This window comes from Leopardus geoffroyi, chromosome C3, assembly GCF_018350155.1.
Source record: "Leopardus geoffroyi isolate Oge1 chromosome C3, O.geoffroyi_Oge1_pat1.0, whole genome shotgun sequence".
Lineage (NCBI taxonomy): Eukaryota > Metazoa > Chordata > Mammalia > Carnivora > Felidae > Leopardus > Leopardus geoffroyi.
In genome coordinates, this window is record NC_059338.1 from 66,232,065 (window position 1) to 66,239,004 (window position 6,940).

Consider the following 6,940-nt stretch of genomic DNA (forward strand, 5'->3'; position numbering starts at 1 on the left):
ATCGACTCTCCCCCAAACGTATCTTTGCCTTTCACTGTCCCCCAGCCTCTCCGCCTGTCTAAACCTCAATATCCTTCAAGGCCCAGCTCGAGCCTTTTTTCTCTCTCCCTCGTCCCTTTTTCTCTCTCCCTAGGCTGAGTCTCCCTTCAGGGTCAGCCCACATGAATTATTAAGAACTGGCACTGAAAATATGCTAATTGTATTATTTTATGTCTGTTTCCCTATCTGCCTCCAACTCTGTCCATCCGTCCACCACCCCTGTCACCCAGCTACCATGAAAGCAGAATGTACCTTACATTTTTTTAATGTTTATTTATTTTTGAGAGATGGCTTACTTTTTTTAAGTTTATTGGGGGAGGGGGAGGGGCAGAGAGAGAGGGAGAGAGTCCCAAGCAGGGTCTGAGCTGACAGTGAGGAGCCCTATGCGGGGCTTGAACCCATGAACGGTGAGATCATGATCTGAGCCTAAATCAAGAGTCGATTGCTCAACCGACTGAGGCATCCGGGTGCCCCAATCTTATACATTTTTTTAAGTGCTTCCCTTATAACTGCTAGTTATTTATTTTAATTTCATTTGAAAACAGAATTTTCACTTTAAAGCTCTCATTCAACCCTTTTCCCTCTTTTCATTGAACTAAGCATATGCCAAATTATTTATTAGCTTCAAGAACTATTAATGTGTATTTTTTTTTTCATGGTTATTTCTTATTTTATTGACTGGTCGTTTCACCTTGTCGGAGGTGTAAAGCTAAATTAGGACTTTAAGAATGTAGAATAATGAAGGGGGTGAAGGCACTCACACATTTAGTGAGTAGTAAACTAGGAAGATGCGTGAAACTTTGGGTTGGAATCAGAGTGAAAACCTGTTGACTGAAGGGAGGTCCTTGGTTTCCTCCTACAACAATCTCCCGGTTGACTAAAGTCTATAGAAATGAATGTTTATGAAAAACTCGTATTTTCACAAAACGCCATTAGATGGGAGAAACGGCCAGGATAGAAGGATGTGGCCATGGGGGATGCCAGTCTGCAGCAGGGATGGCTGGGCTGGAGGTTAACCTGCAGGTTAAGAGCAGGCTGGGAAGAAGTCTAGAGGCAGAGCTTGGCACATTCACCAAAAGCCCCAGCTTTCCAGTCAAAAGTCTCGAGGATGCTTTCCTCAAACAAGGTGTATTAAATGGAAAAAACAATCTGGGCTTGGTAGTCAAATGAGTTTGGGGAAAAGCTGATTAAACAAAATCACACATTTCCTCCATGTAATATTTTAACGCCTTTAATGTGCTTGGCATTGCCCGGAGTTACGTGACCGTGGATTCCATCTAGGCTCCCTCCTGGATCATCTTGCCTCATTAGTGTTCCCCAGAATGGACTTTAGTAAAGGCAGCTTCAAAGCTTTCCCTTATTGGAGGAAGCATTGTGTAGTGAAAAGACTATGGTCATTTGGAGCCAGAAAAACTTGGGTTTTTAATCCTTTTCGCTACTTTCTGGCAACATGACTTTAACTGAATTTCTTCGCTCTCTGAGTCTATTTTCTCATCTGGGGAGAAAGGATGATGTTGCTCACTTCCTTTGCGGGGCTGTTGCAGAGATTAAGGAGAAGTATGTGCCTGGCTCAGAACTTCATTCCCTCTTTACCTGTAATGGTCAACAGGTTGGTTTTTTGTTTTTTTCAGGGGGTTTCTTTCGGTAGAAAGCCTAGAAAATGATAATGGCATGGCCCCTCCCGCTTCCATTTGGAATGTTTTATTTAAAAGGCAATATTTCAATACCAGCCCAGCATCCTGGGAGCCACCAACGACCATCTTATTTCAGGGACTTTTAGAATCTCGTTGAAGTATTGTGATTTAGATTTTGGTTTGTTTTACAAAGAAATGGGTGGGGGCAGGGAGCTTTGCTACTTTAACAACAACGAGTGGAGCTTGCCAGGCTCAAAGAGAGGCGATCATTTGCCCTGAACAGTTACATTTTCATCATTTTTGTAGAGATTATGGGTTATAACCAGCAGTGCCCAGCCTGGATTTCTTCAATTGACAATCAGCTTGGTGAGTGAAGAATCTTATTTTTCTTGTTCCCCATGACATCTCCAGAGATGGTATAATGCCAACATGTAAATAAGATAATTGTTTAGTGAATTAGTATGTCTTTATCAATTTCACCATTCGAAGCAAAATATGCAATATTAGATTAAAAAGGACCCTAGAGATAGTTAGACCAAACAACTCATTTTATAGATGGGGAAATGGATGGTCAAACGATTTTCCACAAATACTTTGGGATGGATTTTATTTGTTTTCCTTATAAAAAAAGATATTATTATTATTTTTTAATATGAAATTTATTGTCAAATTGGTTTCCGTATAACACCCAGTGCTCATCCCAACAGGTGCCCTCCTCAATGCCCATCACCCACCCTCCCACTCCCCATCAGGGGTGCCTGTGTGGCTCATTCGATTAAGCCTCCAACTTGGGCTCAGGTCCTGATCTCACGGTTGGTGAGTTCGAGCCCCACATCTGGCTCTGTGCTGACACCTCGGAGCCTGGAACCTGCTTCAGATTCTGTCACCCTCTCTCTCTGCTCTTCCCCTGCTCACGCTCTCTCTTTCTCAAAAATAAACATTAAAAAAAAAAAAGACATTAAATCAAATCTACAGTTTTTAAAGAAGAAAAGTAATATATTTTTGTCATTAAAATAGTTTTTATGCACCTGAAAAATGGTTTAAATGAGTGATACCCAAAAAAGCCACATATTTTCTTTCTTTCTCTAAACAATGATAGTATTTGTCATAAACATGGTACCATAATTAATCTCTTCTTAAAAATTATTTCGCTTTCTGCCTCTCCCTTTCTTTCACATTCTCCTCTCCCAATATTACTTCTTAAAATCTATGCATTTAAGAAGAATTTTTTTATGTTTATTTATTTTTGAGAGCAAGAGAAACAGAGCATGAGTGGGAGAGGGGCAGAGAGAGAGGGAGCCACAGAATCGGAAGCAGGCTCCAGGCTCCGAGCTGTCAGCACAGAGCCCAATGCAGGGCTTGAACCCACAAACTGCGAGATCATGACCTGAGCTGAAGTCGCCCGCTCAACGACTGAGCCCCCCAGGTGCCCCCAAATCTATACATTTTAACTAAAACTGTCAAGGTTCTGATTTCTGTTCCTTAATCCCGCCCCCACACCCCCGACCAAACACCATTAATGACAGATCTTGAAATTCTGCCACACACATATCACTGCATTTTTGTTTTCAACCTTTGCCTTTTCAAGACTCGCGATTGCCTTAGAGCGCTGTTATACCAGATTCCAGAGGGCACGTAATAGTTAACAAGCTGCTTTTAGTCAGTGGTGTTGCAAATACTGCTCTGAAGTCACAGATCCCTCACTTGTCTGAAGCTCCCGGCCTCTAAGGAAACCCAGCTCAGAGAAGTCGGCTCTGCAGAGCTGAGAAGTCATGGAAATGAGCACGGCCAAATCTGATATTCCATTGAGGGAATAGGTCACCCGTTTTAGCAATTGCTTCGTGCCTGATTCGTTAGATCCTCAGCCTCTCTTTCTCATAAACGTATTTTAATCCCATTGGGTGCACGTGTCCTTTATCAACCGTGGCATTTGCATGGTACTTTCAGTTTTTGAAGTGTTTTAAATCGTTAGTCAAAACAATATCTCTGCATGGTTTGGATGAAAAACTGTGGATTTGTTTTCCCTTTTGCTTCTTCTACTCCTCCTGGGGTCCTCTGTCTGGTTTTTTAATAAACTTCAGGTAGACTTGTTGGATTTGATTGGAGAAAGGTGTAGGTGACATGGTATCAGTTTTTCACCATGAAGTGTCTGGGAAAATCAGAGCAAGATGCTCACGAGGATGCCCTATGTATAGAGCCGCAATGGAATGTCCAGAATAAAGTTCAGCATAGCCTAAGGCAGTCTCCTCCTGAAGATAAGTTTCAACGTAGAAGACCTTTAGGGTTCAGAAGTGAATTATTTATTAGTAGACCACATAATTCCTGCTTAGTGAAGAAAACAACACAGAAATTTTTTTTACGTTTATTTATTTATTTTGAGAGAGACAGAGAGTGTGACTGGGGGAGGGGCAGAGACGGGGGGGGGGGGGGGGGGGGAGGGGGGGGGGAGGGGGAGGGAGAGAGAATCCCAAGCAGGCTCTGGGCTGATAACGCACAGTCTGATGTGGGGCTTAAACTCACAAACTGTGAGATCATGACCGGAGCCAAAACCAAGTCGGAGGCTTAACCTACTGAGCCACCTAGGCGCCCCACATCCTTAAGATTCTAAATCATAATTGGCAAATCGAATTTTTCAGTATAGTTTTGTTCCTGTTCTCCGTCATTTGTTCATTCATTTGTTCATTCCAGCAAATATTATTTGAGTGTTTTCAATAGGCTGGTTGTTACTCAAGGCACTGGGGATACAAAGCTTGATAAGACCAGTACCTGTGTCCTTCAGCAATGCAATCAGGCGAACAGAATGAAAGGAAAAATTAACTTTCGTTTGAAATATTTTTTTTTTTTATAAAACCTCCTTTCAAATCAAAGAGAGCTACAACTCTTTCTCAAATATGTTACTGATAATTATAATGAACACTCAGTGCCCTAGCCAGTCGTGGGAATATTCTAGCTTCCCATTCTGGTTTTGGTCAAGCCATGTATTCAAAAGAATGGGTTGGATCACAGACTCATTTCCCACCAGGTGGGCAAAAGGCACTTTTAAGGAAGGCCTGCCACTTTTATGTTTGGCTGTTTTTGAATAATAGAAATCTCTCAGATTTGTTTGTACGATTCTACATTCTCTTATTTTAAAGGGTGTAATTTTAAAGTTAGATGACTACCCTTCCTTACCTATGCCACAGATGGTGGACACGAGGGTTTAATACACTTGGCAAATTTCAGGTGTTAAATATAGTCAACGACTTTGGTTAAAGTACAAATAGAAAACACCCCCTTACCCTACACCGTTCCCACAGCACTTATGTTTTTGTATGGTTGGGAGGTTTTTACGTTTTCTGGGGGACGTGCACAACACTCGTTGGCTCTTTTAATCCCATCTAAGACAAGCATGTGTTGCGCCTTCAATGGGGCAACTTTCGGGAAAGAGACACTTGAAAAATCTTTAGTAAATAAAGCTGGTAGCTGTCTCCTCAGCAGGGTAGACAGTGGAAACCTTAACTCTAAAAAGAAGAGGGTGAGGAGAGACCCAGCAGAGCCATGATGTAAGAATCCCTGTCTTTTTAATTTTTAAAAAATATTTTTTAATGTTTATTTATTTATTTTTGAGGGGTGGAGGGGCAGAGGGAAAGGGAGATAGAATCCCAAACAGGCTCCACGCTGTCAGCACAGAGCCTGATGCAGGGCTCGAACTCACAAACTGTGAGATAATGACCCTAGCAGAAATCAAGAGTTGGTTGCTTAACCGACTGAGCCACCCAGGCACCCCAAGATTCTGTCTTTTTGAGTTAGTGTTCAAAGATTGGAAGGGTGCCTGGGTGGCTCAGTCAGTTAAGCATCCAACTTCAGCTCAGGGCATGATCTCATGGTTTGTGAGTTCAAGTCCTGAGTTGGGCTCTGTGCTGACAGCTCAGAGCCTGGAGCCTGCTTCAGATTCTGTGTCTTCCTCTCTCTCTGCCCCTCCCCTGCTTACACTCTGTCTCTCTCTCTCAAAAATAAATAAACATAAAAAAAATTAAAAATAATAAATTAAAAAAACCCAAAGATTGGAAAATCAAGAGTCTCTCAGTTTAAACATCATGCAGATTTCTCCCCCTCCCCACCCCAAAATAATAAATATAGACCATGAAGTTTTCAAAGAAGTAATTACTGACACCATAAGACTTGGGTGGAGTCATGAGGCAGAACCACGAAGGACAAAGAGATGCACGGAAACCAACCTTAGCCGACTTGGGTGTGAGTCCAGCTGAACTGGAAACCATCTGTTACGTAGAATAAATCTCCATAAGCCATTCAATGACAGTTGCAGGCAGGGTCCTTAAGAACCCACTGGCTTTGTTAACGGTATTTAATTAGAATCCTTTCTTTCCTTTGCTATTTTTGCTGGCAGACTTCAAACCTGCATATTGTCAGCCTCCTGGAGAAGAGGAGATCTGGAACTCCCAACTTTAGGTCATCCTTCAAGTCCCCCCAGACCATCAGGCCCACAGGCCAGGTCAGCCCAAGTCATATCCTACTCTAGACCAGCCTCAACCCACACACAAGGGAGGGCAGGTATCTACAGCATGTGGTTGAAGGCGGTATTCTGAGACTTTCCTCAAATGTGTGAAACACTTTGGGAAGCGGCGTGTTGAAACACAAAAGTACTGAATTCACAGGAAGCAGATGTACATGTGAATCCTGATGACTGGGCTACCTTTGGTATCAGTGCATCTGTGCAAAAAGACCTCAGACTGTCCAAGCCTCAGTTTCTCCATCTGTTGTGAGGACTATGTGAAAAATATGTAGTAAACTTCAAACTTCTACCAAGTGTTTGCTATTGCCTATGTTTTGTTGGACATCAGATGACTTATTTAAGCTGGGTAGATAAGAACAATGAGTGATAGCACGGAACATGTTTCTCTATCGTTTTGGATGCATTGTTCTACGTGAATATCGGGCTATGGTCCGTCATTGCAGTAAGATTTTTCTTTTAAGTTGCTAGTCGTTGATTTTTTTTTAAGTTTATTTATTTTGAGAGAGACAGAGACAGTGTGAGTAGGGAAGGGGTAGAAAGAGAGGGAGAGAGAACCCCAAGCAGGCTCTGCACTGTCAGCGCAGAGCCCGATGCCGGGCTCGAACTCACGAAACCATGAGATCACAACCCGAGCCGAAACTGAGCTTCGGATGCTTACCCGACTGAGCCACCCAGGTGCCCCAGCTAGTCATTGATTTTTTAATGTTAACCCATCTACTATATAATTTCATATATAAATCACAGATTACCAGAG